The sequence below is a fragment of the Xenopus tropicalis genome, chromosome 7 (genome assembly GCF_000004195.4).
Source record: "Xenopus tropicalis strain Nigerian chromosome 7, UCB_Xtro_10.0, whole genome shotgun sequence".
NCBI lineage: Eukaryota > Metazoa > Chordata > Amphibia > Anura > Pipidae > Xenopus > Xenopus tropicalis.
Window position 1 is genome coordinate 107767651 of NC_030683.2, and position 24964 is coordinate 107792614.

General features: G+C 39.0%; 1 long non-coding RNA gene across 1 annotated transcript; it reads left to right on the plus strand.

Annotated features, from left to right (window-relative positions):
* Nucleotides 1–17824: 17824 nt before the first annotated feature.
* On the plus strand, nucleotides 17825–21307 carry LOC108648051. The gene is made up of 3 exons (XR_004223594.1): nucleotides 17825–17889; nucleotides 18110–18202; nucleotides 21051–21307. It is a non-coding gene; the product is annotated as an uncharacterized LOC108648051 (long non-coding RNA).
* Nucleotides 21308–24964: the final 3657 nt, after the last annotated feature.

Sequence of the window (24964 nt, forward strand, 5' to 3'; positions counted from 1 at the left end):
TACTCTAAAATTGGTTACATGGAAGATTGTTTTCCTTTTGGCAATTTCGTCAGCAAGAAGAGTCAGAGAGATTCAGGTTCTAGTAGCTTCAGAAAGCCATTTAATATTTAATTCAGTAATTTTGAAGACACCGGACAAGTTTCTTTCTAAGGTTATTACAGAATTTCACATGAATCAGGACATTGTCCTCCCTGTATTTTTCCCATGTCCTCAAAAGGAAGAAGAGAGATTGTGGCACAATTTAGATGTAGCCGGATGCCTCAATATTTACCTGCGGAGAATGAAAGAAATAAGGAAAGACCAGAATATCCTTATTATTCCTGCGGGGAGTAAAGCTGGATGTCAAGCTTCTAAAGCTAAGGTGGCCAGATGGATCAAGTCTTGTATCTCGGAGGCATACAAGGCTAGTGCAGTGCAAGTCCCAAATGTTTTGAAAGCCCACTCTACTAGAGCAGTAGCGGCGTCTTGGGCCTTCCATGCCCAAATTTTGGTGGAAGAGCTATGCAGAGCAGCAGTTTGGTATAATCTTAATACCTTCATTAATTTCTATAGGTTGGATGTGTTTTCAGCTAATCAAGCAAAAATAAATAAATTATATACACTTCCCAACCCTTTTTGGGGAGAGCTTTGTGCAGTCAAAAATAGGAGACCAGACATTGGTCGGGGGAGAATTTATATTGTTAGATGTCATTTCCTGTCCTTCACATGACCAAGGGATTAACCCGTTGGTGCCCACTGCCATGTTCCAATCCAGGAAAAGAAAATCACTGTAAGTATGATAAGATTTTCCCCTATTTGAATCAATGTAGCCTGTTTAAGCTAATATTGAATGCCGAGGGTTCTTTACAATAGCGTGTAGCACGTTTTATTGGTTGTTAGGATGCAGTTTGAACAAAGTAAGCTCGTACTTTCATATATGTGTGTGAGGCAGGGAAGCAGCGCTGCTCTGTGGAACATGTGTCCAAGGAAGCTACTGTACATAGGCGGGACGTGATGTCACACACCAGGAAGTAATCGCCTGCGCAGTATTGGAAGGTTGGCATTAAATTAAACAATGCATTTATAATGCAACTTCTCTTACCCCAGAATTCCCCCTTGATAAAGGCTTTATGCCGAAACATCGGGGTAATTCTCATCTTTAGGAAAGTGTCTCCGCTTCTCTGTAATTCATTTTTGCCTGGATCACATTTGGGTGCTATGTATTTTTATCTATTTTTCTAAAAATGAGAACTTCTTTTGGCAACTACCACTTGGCGTGTGTGTACTTTTTTTGAGTGTGCAAGCCTGCTATAGAGATATTGTCTGTCTTATGTTGCCCTATGTGGGGGCACTTTTGGTTTTTGAACCTCTTCATAAATCAATAATAATTCTTTGTGTTAATGTGCCCTCCATTTATCTATAATCTTGTACTCGCACATATCTATGGTTTTTTCTTGTTGTACATAGCCATGTACCATGATCTGTTGCACAATGAAACAGGAGTTACCTTTGAATATTTATTAAGCTTAGGCTGATTAGCAGTAAATGTGACTACACCCTCGGGGGTGCTAACATTAATTAACTGCAAATACAATAAAATGTATACATGGACTTGCTCTGCAACCTTGGTTCTAAAAACAAATTCCATGTTTATCTTAATTAGGACTCACTAGGTAGTTAAGGAACACTGATTATCTCTATTAGTGACTGCTACAAGACAATAGTATCCTAGGGCACAAAGCCACACGGAAACTTTTTCCATATGTAAAGGGAAATAAAGCCCTTCTTTATCAAGCCCTGCAGCAAAGCTTTGATATCAGTATTCCTTATTGACACAGGACAGCCTAGTTTTGCCTCCTATCCATGACACCACCAGGTCTTGTTACATGTTTTTATGCAAAAGATCATTTTTCCCAAGATATTTCCAGCAGGGGTTTTAACTAGTCTGTAATGATTCCCTGTAGGTTCATAGTATGCTGTTGCTAAGAAGCACAGTTCTTTCATGCCAACTGGCATTAGGTCTTATCACAACATTGTGTTGTATACACCAGAGCAAGGAGTATAAGCTTTAGGGCAAAGATACACAGAGCTTCTAGTAGCAGCTACTTGTCATGGCTACAGAAATAGACAATGTTGATAATTTACTTATTACTGTCTGTGTTAGCAGAGACAATTCTCAGTATTGTTTATGGCAGGGGATTTTCTGGTATTTAGTAGCTGTAACAAGTAGCTGCTACTAGTAGCTCCGTGTGTCCTCACCCTTATAAGGTAAAATATTTTATTACCCATTGATATTTAGACTCATTTAGTTGTGATATAGTTGTTTTCACTATAAACAATAGTACAGATATAGGATCCCTTATCCAAAAACCTATTATTCAGAAAACTCTGAATTACAGGAAGGCCATCTCTTATAGGGTCCATGCAAAGCAAATGATTTAGATTTTTAATAATGATTCCCTTTTCTCTGTAATAATAAAGCAGTACTTGATGGTAACTGAGCTGCATAAATTATTTTTTTTTAGCAGACTTAAGGTATGGAGATCGAAATTATGGAAAGATCCCTTATTTAGAAAACCTGAAGTCCCAAGCATTCTGGATTATGTATCCTGTTCCTGTATATGTATATACAGTATGTATATGACACCACCAGCAGAATAAAGTCCTTTTGATAAGAGCAGATGCAGTAAACCATTATCTGTCTATCTGTCTGTCTGTGTCTGTCTGTCTGTGTCTGTCTGTCTATCTGTCTGTCTGTGTCTGTCTGTCTATCTAATTTATCAAAAAAAAAATATATACCATTAGAGAGTGTGCACTCGATTTAATGAGATTATATGCTTGGGCGCAGGAGTCAGGGAATTATAAAACACCATTATCAAGCTCTTAGTTGAGACTGAGTGTTGGTTCAATATATGTATTATTTTCTTCATTATTAAAGGAGAAGGAAAGGTAAAAACTAAGTAAGCTTTATCAGAAAGGTCTATGTAAATACAGCCATAAGCCCTCACAGAAACGCTGCACTGAGCCCTCTAGAAACACAGGATTTCTTGTCTCCTTTTTTCCTGTGCCAGAGTCTGCGCAAGCTCTCTCCCCTCTCCTGCTCTCCCCTCCCACAAGAAACGAATTCTAAGAACTCCCTCCCCCCTTAGGAATGTGTGATCTGAGCCAATTAGCAGGAAGCTTCCTCATAGTCTTGCAAACTGCATGTACAGGGGTCTTGGTCTTGTTGCAGGATCGAGGCATTATGGGAATTTTCTTTACACAGCTCAGCATTTTTTCTTCCTGTTTGGCTTCTGATCATCTGAACAGGAGAAATATGGGGAGACTTAAGGGCACTATTGAGAGAACTGACGGTATGCCTGCAGCTTGAGATTAACCCTTTATTAGCCTTTCCTTCTCCTTTAAAGACCTATGCGTGCGGTGTTACATGATGTTTTATATATATATATATATATATATATATATATATATATATATATATATATATAGTGTGTGTGTTACTACTAATTGTTGTAACTGGGGAGGAGTGATGTAGTGCTTTGTTATACCTCTTTCTTATTTGAATAGTGGTTTCTTACATATGAAAAGTAGATGGATACATTTATCACTGGGTGCCAGAAAATGTACTAAAATAATATTCTTTAGCTTTATTTTGTTTTATAGGCTTTTGGAGTATTTGTTGGGGAATAATGCCTTTACACTGTTGTCGTTACTGCCGCTTGGTGTTTGTCCACATGTATTTGATAATTGGTGGCTTCTTTACTTCTATAAATACTGTATAGGGAGGCTAATAAAACTTCTAATTCAGTTTCCTTTGTAAACCGTAGTTAAGCAGATAACTACTAAAGCAAACAAGATTCCGTTATGGGTGATAGGGGTGCAAACCTATAAAGTGTATGATACACTTGTCTAAACTCTTATTTACAGTTCTAACGTTCATAGTTCCCAATCCCCGATCCCAAGCTAAACACAACAAGCATGAACAGGAATAGTCACACCTTGCTCTAATACACACCCTACTATATGTGCCATTCTGTAGTCCCGATCCTGCCAAACTGGATGCTATTTAGTCAAATCAGTACGGAAGTTGGAATGTACCACCTAACAATGCAAGAGAGAATGATTCATTTGTTACAATATGTCAGAAAAATACTCATATATTCTTTGAAGGGGCACATAACAGCTATTATGTATGTAGGGATGGGTCATATTAAAGTATGGATCTGGGGAGGACATCTAGGTTCTTGCCATGGAAGGCAGTGTAACGTTGCATCAATCAACAATCCTTTTCCAGACCGGTCTCTACTAATAAAGCTATCCACATTCCCTTATCCCTTGTGGCAGGAGTCTTTACTGGCAGCAACACCCTTTTACTGGATCCCAAAATTAAAATTACTAAAAGGATTAGTAAAACAACTGAAGGGTGGAACAAAGTTACTGGAACTACATTTTTCCATTCACTACTCAGGCATGCCTGGCCTTGACTACCTTCACTTTATCAGAAGCCTACACAGCAGTTTTAATGCTAACTATTGATAGCATGTTGCTCCCCACCACCTTTCATATCGCTCCCAGTGGCCTCAAAGTAGTTGCCACTTTTACATTTCTGGCTTGGAGGCAAGTTTTGGAAGCACAGAGACACATTTTACTCCAAGCAGAGCCTCCTGCAGGCCAGCAGTTCAAATGGGGCTACCAAATACCCAATCACAGTCTTTATTTGGCATCCCCAAAGAACTTTTTCATGCTTGTGTTGCTCACAAACACTTTTTACATCTGAGTGTGGCTCATGGGTAAAAAAGGTTGGGGATCCCTGGTATATACGGTGCATCTTTGGTGACTTCAATTATAAAGTGGCCACAGAATTCCCAATGACTTCTGAGTAAGGTATCATATTATCCCTTGTTCTTTGTACGTGAGACAAGAACACAGAAGCAAAAGCAAACACAACAACAAGGATATCTTGTGAAGTCTGGGAATCGTTCCAGGCTTGGGAAAACAATTTGCCTTCAGAAGTACAATGCACAATAATTACCAGATGAAGACTTTGGCTTTCTATTGTTTAATTGGTATTAATGCATTGTTTATCTGAAACAGATAGCGTCCATTCGTTGCCATGTAGAAAATGTATTTTATTTGGCATTGCCTCATGTGGAGCCATTAGCAATTAGCTTTATAAAGGTGAAAAGCCAACACTGTTTATACAGCAGAATCGGATAAAATAAAGTATCACGTTATGATTTATCCAACCACGGTTGCTTGTTGAAACACAAGTCTGTCCAACTTGAGGCCTGAATGTGGCCCTTCGGGGGATTTTTTCCCCCAGTCTGCTCAAGCTCCCCATCTTTGTACGACATCACGATTTCAATATAATGTGCCCTTTGTATATGTCGTATGGAAACTAATCAGCTTGCTGCGTGTAAAGCATTGGACCGCATTGAAATGCCATTAAGTGGCCATCAGTTTGTGCCTCACCTCTACAAGTCTGTTTAGCCATTCAAGAGTATAAAAATAGTTGCCTTCAAAGCCATTGACTTTTAGCTTAATTTAGTTAAAATATTCAAAAGTTTAAACACATACGGGGGGTCATTTATCAACACTGGGCAAAGTTGCCCGTGGGCAGTAACCCATGGCAACCAATCAAATTGTTGCTTTCATTGTTCTACCTGCAGCGGGCTGCAAAAAGCCAATCGCTGATTGGTTGCTATGGGTTACTGCCCACGGGCAAATTTGCCCAGTGTTGATAAATGAGCCCCACGGTGTTATGTAAAAAGCATTAAAGGTCTCAACAGTAACAGTACCATGGAATACTTTAACGCCAGAAATAACCACCTATTGCACAAGTATCACGCAAAATGGGATATCCTCCTTTTGTTCTACTGTCCCCTCTCTCCCCTCTTTTCCTACTTTATCTGTCTTTTGTTATTTACTAATGCATAGTAATAAAGCAGGTGAATTTATAACTAACATTAAACTACCCGCACAAGTGATGATGCAATGTTCTACTTTATTTACCTGCTTCTTTTATTTATTTTACTTTTTTTTATACACATTGTATAATTTAAAACTATTGCAACTTTATTGCTGTAAACTTTTCTTTATTCACCAATAAAAAAACGTTAAAGCAAAAAAAAAAAAAAAAAAGCATTAAAGGAGAAGGAAAGGTAAAAACTAAGTAAGCTTTATCAGAAAGGTCTGTAAATACAGCCATAAGCACTCACAGAAACACTGCACTGAGTCCTCTATCAAAAGAAACACAGGATTTCTTGTCTCTTTTTTTGTAAACATGATGCTCCAGAGTCTGACTTCCTCTCTCAGAAACATACTTAATTCCCATGGCCAGAGTCTGCACAGTTCTCTCCACTCTCCCCTCTCCTGCTCCCCCCTTCCACCAGAATGCTAAGAACTCCCTCGCCCCTCCCGTAGGAATGTGAGATCTGAGCTATAAGGGCTAGACTGCAGGCAGGAAGCTACTTAAAATGGCAGCTGTTATCTTAATCAAATGGAGAAAGCTTCTAAAGCTATTTACTTAGGTATGGCAATGGTTTCTGCACAATAAATATAGCGTTCTAGGTGGCACTAATGTGCCAAATCTATTGGCAGTAAAATGCCAAAAATTACTTTCCTTCTCCTTTTAATTGTTGCCCAGGAGCAATAACTCATAGCAACCAATAAGCAGGTAGCATTAACACTTTTGGTTGCTGTGGGTTACTGCTCCTTGGCAAGCTTAGCGTCTTTTATTACAGGAAATAATAGTCTAGAAGGCCATGCTAATTGGGCCTTTTACTACAAGTTTTATAGGCACATCCAGATAACGATGACCATTGAATTAACAATGATTTATTTTTAACCCAAGTACAGGACATTATATTTTAATGACTGGAAAACACTTTCATTTTTTGGTGTTACTGCTCCTTAAATAAATGTGCCCCGTAGTATTCATGCCCCAAGAGCAACATATGGCTTGAAAATTCAAGGTGCCCATACATTGAATAAATATAACCCCTGGCCAGGTAGGAAGTCGACTGGTCTGTGTATGAGCCCAAAGAGATGCCCCTCAATTTATATATTATCTGGATATTGATCAGGTTGGGTGATAACACCCAGCATAGGGCTGTGAATGAGGTCCTTGGACAAACACTTGATGGAAACATGGCAATCGAGTTCAACTGAGACTGGTATCTCTGGTACAATCAAGATGCATGTGTTTTCTTACATTTGTTTGGTTAAAATGCAGGACTTTTTATAGGGTTGGGTGCAAACGGTTACTGTGTAATAAATTGTAACAGTATTGTATTAGGGAATCAAACAACCAAAGATTTCTACGGCATCAGTTTCTTGATTCCTGCTGCTCCCACCAAGTCCCTATAGAGAAGGATGTTGATGTTTCATATTGCTGTGTAACATTAGTCATGCTCCAGTACTCTGAAAAACTATTGATATATGAAAATATTAGGAATACACCAGGAATCATGGAGCCAGATTTACATAGATCAGGTGAGATTCTCATTGGAGGAGTCTTAGCATTTTAATGTGGCCTTGGAAAGCTGGGGGAAGTTTTATTGAGCAATATGGCTTTAGGAACACCACCCGGATGTTGCTTGGCTACAGCTCCCATCATGTTCTTTATAATAAATTTAAGTATGGTGGGATTTTCAGTGTAAAGCAATTGTGAGGAAGATATGTGGGACAGGGACAGTGAGAAGATCCGGTGACTTGTCTCACCCGAGGGAAGATCTACCAGTATATTTGATCTCATTCTGTTTGAGCCCAATCAGAACATTTGAACTCAAATACTGGCACAAACCTCTAGTTTATCTAACCTTTTTTTTTTCCCTTTAGCAACATTTAAATATAAAAAAAGTTGGGGACCAACATAAGCATGGAAAATGTTTTTAGGGGGTGACCAATAAGGGCTGTGATTGGTTATTTGGTAGCCCAATATGGACTGGCAGAATACAGAAGGATCTGTTTGTCAGTACAACAGTTTTTTATGCAACCAAAACTTGCCTTCAAGTCAGGCATTTAAACATGAGAACCTACTTTGAGGCCATTGAGAGCAACATCCATGGAGGTGATGAGCATCATGTATCTCACAAGTCACTAGTTGGGGATCACTGGTATGGTTAACGGTTTCTGACTGTGCAAAACTTGCTTTTATCTCAACAAAACTATTCTGTTCCAATTCAAGTAATCTTTTATATCCAATCTACAAATGTAGCAACCGGGACTCTATACAGACGTCACTGCTACAAGAGAACACAGGGCGCCACTCCTGTGTTTAATATTTTATGAACATCTGATAACAGTGTTCTCTTTTGCAATGGTGAGAAGGAAAGGCATGCTAAGGTGGCACTGGGTAACTAGCAATATACAATAGGCAGGTTGCTAAAGCTACAAACAGAATAAAGAACTAAATGAACTAAATGATCCTAATCGTATATAGTGAAACCACAAGAGTCTGAAATGTATATGTAAACAATGATATATTCTCTTCAACACTCACCAGCAAAGAGATGAAGGCACAAAATGCCCTGTAGGGTTTACATTATGGGATGAGTTATCCGAAAAGTTCTGATTGACAGTAAAATCATCTCCTATAGATTCCATTTTATTCAAATAATTTGAAAATGTAAGACATATTCCCTGTAATAATAAAACATATCTCTGTAATAATAAAACAGTACCTTGTACCTGATCCCAACTAAGATATAATTACCCCTTATTGGGGGCAGAACAATCCTATTGGGTTTATTTAATGTTTAAATGATTTTTAGTAGACCCCTAATCTGGAAAGCCCCAGGTCCTGAGCATTCTGGATACCTATAGGTAACCTCGTTCACAAGAAATACTGAACTCTGGTTGGAATTTTTTTTCACTTTATGCAATTACTTTTAAAGAAGCCATTACTCAGGAACAAGAGTGCCATTGTTTTACATGAACTGTTCCCTATTCAAATAGTTAGGTAAAATGTTCTTTTAAAGATACACACAAAAGGGGAATGGTCTTGATTGCAATGTAGTTTCATTAAAAGAGAATCACTGGGGGAGGGTGTAAATTTTGTTATTCAACTCTTAGTACAGGTATAGGGCCATTTATCCAGAATGCTCGGGACCAAGGGTATTCCGGATAAGGGGTCTTTCCGTAATTTGGATCTCCATACCTTGTCTACTAAAAAATCAATAAAACATTAATTAAACCCAATAGGATTGTTTTGTATCCAATAAGGATTGTTTATATCTTAGTTGGGATCAGTTACAAGGTACTGTTTTATTTCTACAGAGAAAAAGGAAATCAGTTTAAAAATTCTGAATTATTTGATTAAAATGGAGTCTATGGGAGATGGGCATTCCGTAATTTGGAGCTTTCTGGATAATGGATTTCCAGATAAGGGATCCCATACCTGTAATTATAATTGCTAATATCAATGTGTATGTGCAGAAGGCTAAAAACTGTCACTTTGCCTGAGCACTGCCCAGGGCAGCCACAAGGGAGACAAAATGGTGTCATGGGGCTCACTAGAATAGTACCCAGGTTGGTGCATTTGTCATTGAAGAGTACTGGCCAATGGTGTGAGAGGCATTTGTTTAGTAGTGTTATGATGCACAGGACAAGGAGTCCCACTTTGAGGAAAGACATTTGTCTATGCCCCCAGTTAGCATAGAGCAAGGTTACAGGCATATTCCAATGCTGCTGTATCAGCTATAGTTCCAAGAGAATCTAGCACTGCAAACAAGAATAGAATTTAGAACAGACCAAAACCCTCACCCTAAGGGACTTCTGCCTGGGCTCCTCCATTCACAACAACAAGAGCCCCCTAAATGGCAAGCCCCATAGTTTGTGAGCCTTTGCTATAGACCAGTGTTGATCTGGAGAAAAGATTATGGCATGACTTCTAAGGGCCCATAGCAATTATTCCCTAATATTGCCCTTGATGCTGCTTAACACCCTGACAATTTATATAGGTTTTATACTCTATAGAAAATGGTGCAATTGCCATAAAGTACAAGCAATAAGTGCATTAGAAGTAATGAGCAAATCTATCCTGTTTCACTTTGTTGGAAAATTAGCAAAACTGTAAAAATTAGCAAAATGTGGCTACTGTCAATTTTTTTGATGGGCACAATTTTTTTTGACTCGACTGCAACTTTCCCCCCACTTCGGCAACTTTTGTCATGCCGTATTGTTACAGGCGTTTCGCAAAAAAAAAAATTGCAGGTGGCAAAATGCTGATTTTCACAGCAAATCCATGCCTGGAGAAGAATGTTCCTATTCACTATGCATTATTTAACACTGCAGGAGCTAATAGAAAGAAGAACATTGGAGAGGGGGGAATAGTAGTTTCCAAACTGTTGTCCCTATGGGATGATCTTTGCTTATTAGTGTGGCTATTGCCTCCTTATTATTACATATCAGGTCAAATGTTTGACCTTGAATGTGATAGTAAAGGAAAAAGTCTGAAAAATCTCCATTTTAAAACTACCCAGCCATGCTGTGTCTGAAGCCTTAAGCCATACTATTCTCCCAAAAGAGAACACAGGCTGAATACAGTATCTTAGTATATTACAGGGATCCCCAACAGTTTTTACTTGTGAGCCACACATGTAAAAAGTGTTGATGAACCACACTAGCATGAAAAAAAATCTTTGGGGATGCCAAATAAGAATTGTAATTAATTGTAATTAATTTGGTTGCCCCCATGTGCTTGGAGTAAAACTGTGTCTCTGGCCTTTCAAATCTGACCTCCAAGCCAGAAATTTACAAAGGGGCACCTAGTTTGAGGCCACTGGGATCAACATCAAAGGGTAAGATGGGCAACATGTTACTCACAAGCCACCGCTTGGGGATCACTGGTATATAACTATATGTTTTGTGATGATTAAAAGCACCATTTAGTAAAGGTGGTCCAGCAAAGCTTTAAATCCCTAATACAGAATAAAACTAAGGGGCACATTAAAAGACTTGCTACCTCCAAGTCAGTGTTTCTCCAACCATTCTGTGATATTATCTTGCCAAAGTGACAATATTTCAGCTTCTTTTCTTGCAAGACTACCAAGCCCCTAGGAAGCCAGTGTTGTAACTCAGGGTGTGTGACACCTTTCATTCCGTGCATTTTTATCTTCATTTCATACATTGCTACACTATTGCCCAAGAAGGTTGAGCAGGAACTGACAGGAATATATCAAGAATATCTCTTTCAGAAGATCTGTACCATATCTGAGTTCCTGGTAGTCTTGCATTACACGTGTCTGCCCATGCATATAGTAATCATTATTAACCTACTGCTGAACAAATACCAGCCTCCCAGAGCAGCCTGCCAGTTCCATACTGGAAAATCTAGTTTACCAAAATCTGCAGAGACAAGGGCTCAACCTATATTGTTTTTAGTAGCACAGTGGAAGGTAATTACATTACACGTGAATAGATGGAACATATGGTCCAGCAATAGGACAGCTCTACATTCATGATCAAATACAGTTAATTCCCCTATAATAATAATGCTGTTGCCTGTCTCTACTGTATATAAGAATATTCACCAACCTATACCAAACACTTTAAATATATTAATATATACATATTTCCATATTAATTATCTTTAAGATTAATTTGTTTTATTATATACAAATGTATAGTTCAAGATTATTTCAGCCATAGCCTAATAATGGGCAGTATCTAACTAATAGTTATTGTGATGCTTTCCAGGGGTTTAGTTAGAAATAAACTAATAATAATAGATTAGGTTAAGAAAGGGAATCTAAAAGTTATATCCCACTGATAGGTCCCGAATCAACATATGAATAAACAGCAAAAATTTCAATGGAATAAAAACAGAGCTTCATCACCTCCTCTGATGAAGCACCACATGGGGCGAAACACGTTATGAGAGTGGGTACCATGAGACACTGGGTTGCACCTATCCATTATTTGGTATAGTATGTCTTATATGTTTGCTTTTTATTGATTTGTTTAATTTGAGCCAATAAATGTTGTTGTTTTTATTCCACTGAAATTTTTGCTGTTTAGTTAGAAATAGCCAAATTCTCTTCCTAAAAATGCCAGACATGGCCATCTGGCCCTCACATTCACATCAAATCATAAACTCTAAGGAGCTGATTTACTAAAATTAGTTTTTTTCTGGCCTTAAAAGTCGTATAAACTTGACATGGTGTAAATTCACATTAAACTTGATCATTGTTGTTTTTAAAAAATGCCACGATAATGCTTGAATCATTAGTATGAAAATTTTGAGTTTACATTTGAAAATCCCACATTTTTAGAGCTGAAAGTATCATTAAAACTCAAACAATTTGAGGTTAAACAGACGTTAATTTAATTGAATCCACCAGCAGCCATTTTAGGAGCATTGGCACTCATTCTTGGAAAACAATAATGTGTTTAAGTTTCACTTGAAACTGGGTGAAATAGAAAACAATGATGGGATTAAAATGTGTGAAGTAGAAACAATGAGGGTATTAACTATTCCTTGAAACTGAGTGAAACCGAAAACAACGAGGGGATTAACTGTTCTACCATACAAGTGCACCTAAGGAATATAGGTAACCCTGGAACCTGATCCAGGCCAATATCCACAACAGACTTGTGGCCAGCGAATACGATGCTAATTTCATTTTTGACACATACTCAATCCCAACTCCAAAGATGCCAGTTGCAACTTTTACCCTATTCCCGACAACATGCAAAGTACTTTGCACACAGTTTGACACATCTGGAAAAAGATGGTGAGTAAAACAGGGCATTTGTCCCTTTGTCTCAAATGTGCACTTTGTACACTGCACTTATAATGGGCAACCTTTGCTTGACTTATTACATTACCCCTATGTTGCTTGGGTTCATGATAAAGTGAGATCTTTTAATCGTTGCTAAGGCTAAAAATAATAACAGTCATACACCTCAATGGAATTCCTTGGCAAATGAAGTACATGTAACGAGCATAAATGTTGTATATGTTGCAAGGAGTTTCATGTATAACCCGCAGGGAAAACAATGCTGTTCCTAAAGGAATAGAGTGCCTCTAAGAAACGAGTTATCATTATGTACACTGTGGATTTCAGTGGGTGTGTAAGTTGCGTGTGCTAAAATATTTACTGTTGGAATAGTCACCTTTTGAGTAAATATTTTCCTACAAGGTGAATACGGGACATAGTAGCCCCTGGAGTAAGTGAAACTGTACATTAAAATAAACAATCCTACAGGGTTTCTACCTACACTGGTTACAGAGCCTGCATAACTGCATAACAACCATAATAAACAAATGTAGCATATTAATACTTACCGATTATATTATGGGATGATGGATGGGGACATAATAAACCCTATTACATGCTAATAGTTGTAAAATAGTGATCACAATTGGTCGTATTGTATATCACATATATAATGTCACCCTGATGTCTTGTCTCTTGTCTCTGTCTATGAATGATAATCACAAGAAACAATAAATGTGGGGTTGGGAGACTTAGGGGTATATTTATCATGCTGTGTAAAAAGTGGAGTGAAACATAGATGTGGATGTTGCTCATAGCAGCCAATGAGATGCTTTGCTTTGGTTTTCTGTTGAAATCTAATTGCTGATTGGTTGCCCTGGGCAACATCACCAGTAATGCTTCACTCCACTTTTTACACAGCATGATAGATTTACTTCTATGGGGTATATTTATCATGCTGTGTAAAAAGTGAAACATTACCGATGATGTTGCCCAGGGCAACCAATCAGCACTTAGATTTTAACAGGTAGAAAACCAAAGCAAAGCATCTGATTGGCTGCTATGAGCAACATCACCGGTGATGTTTTACTCTACTTTTTACACAGCATGATAAATATAGCCCTTAGTGTTTCCCCCACTGCCATTGGAGCTGCAAATCACCCAGGACAGTTATACAGAATTCCCACAAGTTCCATTACCCTTAGGCTAATGTCACACATGGTGTTTAAGTTGATGGATAAAATGCTGTCATTCAGCCCATGTTCCTGCAGAACTGACAGATGTGGCATGAAGCTCTCACACACAGGGTGGATTACGACCCAAAACTTAATTGTTGTCATTTGGCGAATTGCTGTTTTTCGTGCCAGTGTAAATACCCAATGTGTGATATTAGTTGAAATGTCACAACATGTTTGGAATCTCATTGTAATACAATGTAACCTTTTCACATGGATGATACCAGCTGGGCCGGGTCCATAAATGGGCGGAATGTGAAGTAAATGGGTGATGCCAAGGGGCGGACTTACCACCTTGATGATATAATGTTGATATTGCTAACTTATAAAAACCTATTGCCCTAGAGGAAATGAAATGTATAAATACTCTCTCAAATGTGACGTTTTGGGGGAACACGGCGGGGTTGCATCACAAATACAGGCCACTCCTTGTGGGAAAAACCATTTATTTGTCAACTCAAAACGCTTTGCAGCAGCAGTAAATGGCAACAGGAAATAACTTGTGTTCAGCAGAAAAAGTGAATTTGCTTACTTTAGCAGAAAAGTGTCCAGTAATCAAGTGTCACCAGAAATTCAGCAGCTTTTACCTGTAGCTCCTATTTCCACATGATCACATGTTACTTACTACTACTACTACTACTACTAATAATAATTGTATGATAAACTTTAGCAACATTTTACAGCTGCGCTGCAAGTTGGAGTCATATCACCCCCCTCCCTTTCTTCCCCAGCAGCTGATCAGCAGAACTATTTGTAGGTCGCAAAATAGCAGGTCCCTGACACCTGTATTGCTAAAAATGCTCCCATGTCCCACCTCGTGGTAGATATCAGAATAGCATTTAACAGTAAAAATCCAAGTCCAGCTCAGCCAAGTCATGACTCCTTTACTTACACTGAGTAGGAGAAAAAATAGCTTATCTCAAAGCAGTTCTATTATGTAGTGCTGGCTACTTCTAAAATCTCAGAATCAGGCACAATGCACTGAGTTAGCTGCCTACACACCAGCTAAACAAAAATACGTTTGGTGGTTTAAGACTAAAATTTTAAATTGTAGAGTGAATTTTTGCAATGTGAATAGTGTAATACAGTATTAAAAAATATACCATGAAAATCCTATTGTAGTTATTCCAAAGAGAGATAAGGAACCCATTATGAATCATATAGACAAAGCTCTCTGCTTTGAAGTGATAGAGGAAGTATTAGCAATAAGGTTTTATTGCAGGAAGAACATTGGTCACTGTAACCAGACATTTATATTTAAATAATCAGACTCCTAATCACAACACTGGGCATAAAGTAATAGCATCTTTAGATGCAGCAAAGGAATCTGATTGAATAAGAAATTCTTTGGGCTGTGTTTTCAGGTTTGGTTGTAACTTTATCTCTTGGAAATCTTGCCATGGTAACAACAAAATTGCTAATTTGCGCAACTTTTTTGTACTGTGCGTCAAAAATTACGTGACAAAATCGTATTGCCGCGCCGAGTACAAAAGTTTCGGATTCATTCAAGCTTCTGTATCGTGACTATCCTTGGGCCAGGTTGGAGCTGCAGAGTGCCATTGAGCCCTATGGGAGACTTTCCTTGGGCCAGGTTGGAGCTGCAGAGTGCCATTGAGCCCTATGGGAGACTTTCCTTGGGCCGGGTTGGAGCTGCAGAGTGCCATTGAGCCCTATGGGAGGCTTTCCTTGGGCCGGGTTGGAGCTGCAGAGTGCCATTGAGCCCTATGGGAGGCTTTCCTTGGGCCGGGTTGGAGCTGCAGAGTGCCATTGAGCCCTATGGGAGACTTTCCTTGGGCCGGGTTGGAGCTGCAGAGTGCCATTGAGCCCTATGGGAGACTTTCCTTGGGCCGGGTTAGAGCTGCAGAGTGCCATTGAGCCCTATGGGAGACTTTCCTTGGGCCAGGTTGGAACTGCAGGGTGCCATTGAGCCCTATGGGAGACTTTCCTTGGGCCAGGTTGGAGCTGCAGAGTGCCATTGAGCCCTATGGGAGACTTTCCTTGGGCCGGGTTGGAGCTGCAGAGTGCCATTGAGCCCTATGGGAGACTTTCCTTGGGCCGGGTTGGAGCTGCAGAGTGCCATTGAGCCCTATGGGAGACTTTCCTTGGGCCGGGTTGGAGCTGCAGAGTGCCATTGAGCCCTATGGGAGACTTTCCTTGGGCCGGGTTGGAACTGCAGGGTGCCATTGAGCCCTATGGGAGACTTTCCTTGGGCCAGGTTGGAGCTGCAGAGTGCCATTGAGCCCTATGGGAGACTTTCCTTGGGCCAGGTTGGAGCTGCAGAGTGCCATTGAGCCCTATGGGAGACTTTCCTTGGGCCAGGTTGGAGCTGCACAGTCAAAATATTTCCGCCAGCACAGCAAGTAAGGTACTTGTTGTGCTGGCTGAAATATTTTGACCGGACTGTGTGGAGAGTGCCGACTCTCTAGGCTGTGCACCAAGTAATAATTCTCTGGAGGAGGTAAGGGTGTGCTGGTGTAAATATTTTTCCTATTGGAGCTGCAGAGTGCCATTGATTCCATGGGAGGAAGGATCAAAGTCGGAATGGTTTTCCCACCTCTTACGATCGTTCGATACAAGAATTTTGTGACTTTTGGATCGCCAATACGATATTATTGTGACTATTCCAATTTTTTCTAAGAATTTTCGTGATATTTGAAATCATCAGAAATTATCGTATCTAATCCGAATTTTTCCCATTTCGGGATTTGAACTCATACTCTGATGAATGTGCCCCTATGTCTACCATATTTAGTAGTGAAAGAGGGAATAGACTTAGTTGATTACTTGATTGCCATGGTAATCTAACCCATGGCTGATTAAATCTATCTTAGATACAGAGCAGAAAGAGCCAGCGCTACAAAGTAAGAAAGTAAAGGAACTAGATAGGAAAGGATTTTAAAAAAATCCCTAGGTTCTAGTTGGTTATGGTTTGATTGGAGCAATTTACCAGTAGCAGTTTCTAGAATTCCACCTGTCTGGGCTTATTGGTAATCTTGTCAAATCATAGCATCATAAATTACTCGGAAAGACAATGAGAAGTAATAGATTTATGAATATAATCCTTGTTTGACATTTAATTGCACTTGTAATATATAAGTTAAAAGTGGCCCACTTGTTTAATTTCTATAGACCTTTGCAGTAATTTTTTCTTATCTTATGAAGAATGTTCATGCAATTCTTGGATAACAGTATCTTTAAATGGTTAATGGTCAGTCCTATTTTTTTGACATTATCTCAATAATAAAATTACTGTTATCTTTTCTTGAACATTTAGGGCTCTGGCACACGGGGAGATTAGTCGCCCGCAACAAAACTCCCTGTTCGCGGGCGACTAATCTCCCTGAGTTGCCATCACCTGCCATCCCACCGGTGAAAATGTAAGTCGAAATCGCGCCGCCGCGTGGATACCAGGCTGGCACTCTGGTATCCACAGTAAGTCAAAAAGTCAGAGGGAGCAGCTTGTAGTAGTTAAAAAAGTTTACAATTTATTTAATCTATACATAAAACAAAAAATTCAGAAGCCTTACGCGTTTCGTACCTTAGGGGTACTTAATCATAGGCTACATTACACTCTCAAGACACACGATATTTAAAGTCAGGGTGGCCAATAGGAGGACTCCAAAATTGGCCAATCACAAAACACATCTCATTATCTTAAATGGTCAATTGTAAAGTCAAAAGGGATTATGTAGGATTACATATATTCATATATGTATTTATATATGTATGTGTGTATGTATATATGTATATGTGTGTATATATGTATATGTGTATGTATATATGTATATGTGTATGTATGTATGTATATATGTATGTATATATTCATAGTTAAGACCATTAGGTTGTCTGGTTTGTAAAAAAAAAATCCATTTTGTCTCTTTTTTAATTAGGGCATGGGTGATATCTCCTCCACGAAAATTTGGAGTGACTTTGTCAATTCCTATGACTGATAAGTATGACAGTGATCTATTACAACATTCTGAAAAATGTTTTGCTATTGTAGTTCTGCAGTTTTCATTTGTAATGTTTAAAATGTGTTTGCGAATTCTATCCTTCAGTTTTCTACTGGTTTGGCCAATATATTGTTTATTGCACTTGGTGCAGGTAAGTAAATATACTACATATTTTGCGTTACAATTAATGTAATGTTTGATTTGGTATGTTTTTTTGTAGTAAAGGAAGTAAAGGATTGAGTTTTAAGGACAAAATTGCATGTGATGCCTACAGCCACATTTGTACATACTCTGAGTAGACAACCAAGTGTTGGTAGGTATATTGTGTTCAATGAGACTAGGGGATAGTTTGTTGCTCAATGTTTCAGTTCTTCTTGTCACAAATCTGCAACCATTATTTAAGATTTGTCTTAATACTGGATCTGTTTTAAGGATGGTAAAGTTATGATTAATAATGTTTGTTATTCTGTTGTACTGGGGACTGTAAGTCAAAATACATGATAAGGGTTTTGAATTGCTTTTATCTATCATCTTTTTTTGTTTTTGTAACTCAGTCTCTTCGGGGGAGGGAGGTGTTCCAGTAGTGATGGTTTGATATCTGTTGAAAAGGTTAGATCTTTGTTGTAGCAGCTCTTTCGAAGGCTTTTTGTAAGGTCTTATTTGCGTAACCCCTATTCCTTAGTCTTAAGAAGAGATCTTTTGATTAGGATAAAAAATCTGCTTCTTCAGAACAGATACGTCTAATCGCTCTGGCACATGGGGAGATGAGTCGCCCGCGACAAATCTTCATTGTCACGGGCGACTAATCTCCCCAAACTACCATCCCACCGACAAAAATGTAAGTCGCTGGTGGGATGGCACACGCTGCGCAGTCGATTTCGACAAATCGCCAAAATTGCCTTGCGAGGCAACATATGCGACTTACATTTTCACCGGTGGTAGTTCGGGGAGATTAGTCGCCCGTGACAAGGGAGATTTGTCGCGGGCGACTAATCTCCCCGTGTGCCAGAGCCCTAAGATCTAGAAATTGTCTGTAAGGGACATTGTGTATCAAGTGCTTAGGGTGAAAGGATTGTGCGTTTAATAAAGTGTTAAGGTGGCCATACACGAGGCGATTTCGCTCGTTGTGTGATGAACGATTATATCGACAAACGATCGTATGGCGATCGAGTTCCCATACGATATGCCATCCACGGGCAACGATAATTCGGGAAAGATTTTGTCGCATCATTATCGTAAAATATGTACGATCGTACATCTACGTACGATCGAATGTCGTTGACTTCCGCTGCTGGCAATCGTGACATGCGCAGAGAACAATCGTTGAAAGACAAATGTCTGACACTCACACCAACTGGCAGATTTTATCGTTAAACGACCAAAATTTTTAAACCTGGCCGATCGATTTTGGGGACGATAATGTTGGCTCGTTTAGTGGGCCGACGATCGTTCGTACACCACCAACTATACGATAACTTAACGATAGCATCGGATCGTTTGGGAATCGGTCGTTTGTAAGTAAAAAATCGGTCCGTGTATGGCCACCTTTAGCTGAACAGTCTTTGCTGAAGATTGTAGTAGTGATGTGTCTGTTTTCAACAGATAATGTGATATCTAGAAAATTAATGAATTTAGCATTTATTTCTGAAGTAAATTTCAGGTTGTAATCATTAGTATTAATATAGGTAATGAACTCGGTGAATTGCTCATCGGTGGCAGACCAGATTAAGATAATGTCGTCAATAAAGCGACCATAGTATTTGATATTGTGAGAGTGTATATTATCTTCATTGTATATGTGTAATTCTTCCCACCAAACTAAAAATAGGTTGGTGTAAGATGGAGCAAATTTGGCACCCATGGCTGTAACACAGCATTGCAAATAGTATTTCTTATTGAAGTAAAAGAAATTATGAGTTAATAAATATTGAATAGATTTCAAAATGAACACAATGAGGTTTGATTCGTACGTGCTTTAGTGAAGTAAGTGGTGTTCTATGGCTTTAAGGCCTAGGGAGTGAGGTATACAGGAGTATAATGAGGTTACATCGATAGAGGCCCATTTAAAATTCTCTTTTTGCCATTGGAAATTATTTAATACATGTAATAGGTGTCCACTATCTCTCAGGTAGCTGGGGAGTCTTAAGACAAGAGGTTGCAAGAGATGATCAATATATTCAGAAAGATTCTCTCCTAGTGAGCCTATACCTGCAATGATTGGGCGCCCTGGGGGTGGTCGCTCTATTTTGTGTACTTTAGGTAGATAATGGAATATAGCTGTTTTGGGAGTGTCAGTTTTGAAGAAGGAGGTCAGTTTGTCATCTATGACTTTGAATGTAAGGGCTTCTTCTAACAAAGTATATAGTTCTAGTGCAAAAGAAGCAGTTGGATTTTTATCCAGTATAAAGTATAAGTTGTATAATCAGAAAGTTGTCCATGTGCTTCCGCAAGATAATCTGTTTTGTCTAAAATGACAATTTGACCTCCTTTATCAGCTCTCCTTATAACTATATCTTTATCTTGTTCTAGGTTTTTTAAGGCTCGTTTTTCTCTATATGTAAGGCTGTCATTCTTTTTTACAGAGAGAAGTTTTTGCTCTTTCTTTATATTATCATGTAGTAGAGTTAATTCAAATTCAATATTTTTTTGAAACATATATATGGTATGATCTCTTAAGTGTACAGGGTAGAAATTTGATTTGGTTTTAAATTTTTCTAGAGTTGAAGTATGATGAGCTCCAACTCTTCCTATTTCAGAATTAGCTTCTCTCTGTAAATGTTCAAGTTGCAGAAGTGTTTTCATCTCGTGGAAATTTGACACATTAGACTGTAGAAAGATATAGGGTTAAGCTTGTTAAGTCCATCTTTCTCTTTGTCAGTAACTCCAATATCATCAACAAAAAAATGTTTTTTCAGCAGTAATTTACACACAAATCTATTAATGCCTGTGATGGTGTCAAATAAATCAAAGTCTTTGTTTCGACAAAATGTTAGACCTTTTTCCAGGACACTAGTTTCTTCAGGGCTGAGAGTTCTCTTTGAGAGATTCCGAACCGTCTCCTCCTCCTTTCTGGCAGGGTGTATTTAGATGTTCTGATGTCTTCTTCCTCCTCTCCTGATTCGCTTGAGCGGTAACTTGTTCTGTTTTTCCACCTGGACCAGGAACTCTGTCCGTTTTTTGCTGAAGTGATGGATTTGGACCCTGTGTCTTCTCCGGAGAAGATTTCTTTTACACGTGTTTCCCTGGTAGCCTGTGAAGCAAGAGGAGAGGAGGAGCAGCCACCGATATCCGATTCATTATTACTCTCTAAGCTGTCGAAATCAGTGCCCAAGAAAGTCACTCTCTTATCCCTAGGCTTTTTCAGGATGGATCTATGTGTAGAATTTTTATTTTTACTAATAAAGGATTTTTTTAATTATTTCTGGTGTATGGTGTCCAGTTATAAACTGTGTTCTGATCATAGTCTTTTTTATCTCGCTTAAACTTATTAGTCTTCTTATCTATAATTTGGTGTTCTAAATTGTCAATTCGTTTAGTTAAATTTTCTTTTTAAATTCTTCTTAAATTTAGTTTTTTGTTAACTAAGAGATCCATTAGTCTTAAGGAGCATTCAGACAAAACTTTGTTCCATTGTTCCATGAAATCTCTATCATAAGAATGTGAAGTGGGATATTTTTTAATTCTAAGGCCTCTAGGGATCATGTGTAGGGATATGTACTTTTCAAAAGTAGCAATTTCTCACCATGATTTGAGTTCTTTAAAGGATAAAGCCTCTAAAGAATTGAAATATTCACGTAATGTTGAAGTTGACCTATAAGTTTCTTGTGAAAAAATCTTATCAAATTTTTGTTTTCGAGTAATATCCTCCATATTGTTAAAGAGGACCTGTCAGTTTATTAAAAATGCATGGAAGTGTTTGCAAATACGGTACACATCATAACAGTTTCTATATTATTTTAAAATTAGTTGCAAAAGACGCTTTTTATAACTTACATAAAAGAAACGGCTAGAAAGCGCCATATTGAAAAACTGCTGTGTCTCCCTTCCGCCCCCATCTGAAATCTCGCACATGCGCAGGAGTTCTGTAGCAGAAGGCTGGGTTCTTTACTCACACCCCCCCCCCCCCCGTAGCTTCTGAAGGGGATTGTAATTTAGGAAGCAGAAGGCTCGGTTCTGTACTCACTCCAATCCGCCCCCCCTAGCTTCTGATGGGACTTGTGATTTAGTATGCACATGGCTCGGCTCTGTACTGACTCCCCCGACCTCCCCTCCGTACCTACGGCTCCGTTCACAAATATCCCCCTCCCTGTGCCTTCTAAACTGAATTGTAAAGCGTGATGTGAAAGCATTTTGTGTCAAATTTCCACGAGATGAAAACACTTCTGCAACTTGAACATTTTACAGAGAGAAGCTAATTCTGAAATAGGAAGAGTTGGAGCTCATCATACTTCAACTCTAGAAAAATGTAAAACCAAATCAAATTTCTACCCTGTACACTTAAGAGATCATACCATAAATATGTTTCAAAAAAATATTGAATTTGAATTAACTCTACTACATGATAATATAAAGAAAGAACAAAAACTTCTCTCTGTAAAAAAGAATGACAACCTTACATAAAGAGAAAAACGAGCCTTAAAAAAACCTAGAACAAGATAAAGATATAGTTATAAGGAGAGCTGATAAAGGAGGTCAAATTGTCATTTTAGACAAAACAGATTATCTTGCGGAAGCACATGGACAACTTTCTGATTATACAACTTACAAAATACTGGATAAAAATCCAACTGCTTCTTTTGCACTAGAACTAGATACTTTGTTACAAGAACAAGTAACACCTGTCTCAATGCGTTGCATGATACTTTGGTAATCCTCTCAAAGTAACTCCACAGCATTCACACCTCTTTGAGTTTCAGGTGTCACCTCTCTGAAGAGTTACAGGTACAAAGTGCATTGTGATTGGATTAGTGGAAGAGTATATATGCTGAGGACTTCCCATACCAGTCAGTTGAACTGAAGAAGCTGCTCGGATGAGTAGTGAAACGTCTTCAATGATTACTTAACAAGTCCAGTTGCTTTAGATTTTTTTATACTAGATATACCAAGACCTGAATAAATGAAAATCTTCATAGTCCACTATACTATAGCTATAACATTCATAAAACAATCCTCCATTTGCAGCAATTCCAACAGACCCTTTTTAGCATTTCAACCCATGTGTTCTGTAGCTCTTTCTAGATCCAGAATTTTTTTCATCATTTTGGTGAAGTTCTTTGCACAGGGACAGGCCAAGTGATTGCACCAGACCTAGATCCATCAATGACAGTCCTGTTTTTTCCCTGAATTTCCTACGGCACGATAGAATTTGCACCAATGAGCACTGATATGAGACCAGGAGTACATTTCCTAAGCCAGTTGGTAACATTCTTGATAGAGAGAATTGTCTCCAAAGCTTGCAGTCACAAGTAATACTTTAATCTTCTCCAGGTAATGATTTGAACTTTAAATTAATTGAATTCCATAATCTCAGTATCTAGTAGAATTAAGTCTAAAACAACTGGACTTTTCTGAGTTTTTCTTGAAAACGTTTCACCACTCATCCGAGTGGCTTCTTCAGTTCAAATGACTGGTAGGGAATTCCCCGGTATTTAAACTCTTGATGGTAGTAGAGTCACAGACATCCAATCACAATGGTTCCATTGAACTTGTTCAGTTAGGTGTTAGCTGAAACTGACAGGTGTAAGACAGTATGATCCAATCACAATGGTACCAAGATTCTCATTGATGAAGGTGTTAATCCTTCAAAGTACATGACTGGAAGTGTGAACTGTTGTGAAACTGCCGGGGTAAGGATGTCAACGCGCCATTGTATGTTGGTGACAAGCGGTGTCTCAGGCCCCCTCCTCTGTTCAGGGATGGTTTTTCCAGGTTGGCATAAATGGCCTCTTTCACACCTCTTTCAAACCATCTGTCCTCTCGGTCCAAAATATGCACGTTACTGTCCTCAAAAGAGTGACCTTTTTCTTTGAGGTGTAGATAGACTGCTGAGTCTTGTCCTGAGGAGTTTGCCCGCCTATGTTGGGCCATTCTCTTACAGAGAGGTTGTTTTGTCTCCCCAATGTATAAGTCTGAGCACTCTTCACTACACTGGACAGCATAGACCACATTACTTTTCATGTGCTTGGGTGTTGGGTCTTTCGGGTGCACCAGCTTCTGTCTCAGGGTGTTGCTGGGTTTGAAAAACACAGGAATGCGATGTTTGTTGAAAATTCTCCTAAGTTTTTCTGATGTTCCAGCAACATATGGAATGACTATGTTGTTTCGCCTGCTGTGTTCCTCCCTTCTGTTTGTAGGTCTGGTCTTTCTGTTGGTCTTTGATTTGGTTTTGATGAAGGCCCAGTCTGGGTACCCACAAGTTTTCAGAGCTCCTTTTAGATGTTTATATTCTTTCTCCTTGGCCTCTGCATTGGATGCCACAGTTTCAGCCCGATGATGTAGAGTCCTAATTACACCCAGTTTATGTTCCAAAGGGTGGTGGGAATCAAACAGCAAGTACTGGTCTGTGTGGGTGGGTTTCCTGTATACTTCAATATCCAGGTCCCTCCCCTCTTTGATAACTATAGCACAGTCCAAAAAAGCCAGTTTGCTGTCTTTCACATCTTCCCTTGTGAACGTGATGTTTTTGTCCACCAAGTTTATGTGCTGGACTGATGACCTTTTTCCTTCTCAAGGTGCTGCAAGCAGTCTATAACCTTCTTCTTGTAGTTGCTTGTTGGATCTCTCTTGAGTTGCTCATATGTGTCTGAATCGTTGAGCAGTGTGGACACTTTGGCATGGTAGTCTGATGTATTCAGTACCACTGTACACCTTCCTTTATCTGCTGGCAGGATGGTGACACTTGAGTCCTTGGCAAGTGATGTCAGAGCCCTCCTCTCTTGCAGACTTAGATTGGAAGGGGGAGCTTTAGCATTAGCTAGGGCTGCTGATACTTTTAACCGGATGTTTTCAGCCTCATCCACTGGTATCTTATTGTTGTGGATGGATGATTCTGTGGCTGTGATGAAGTCTACCACTG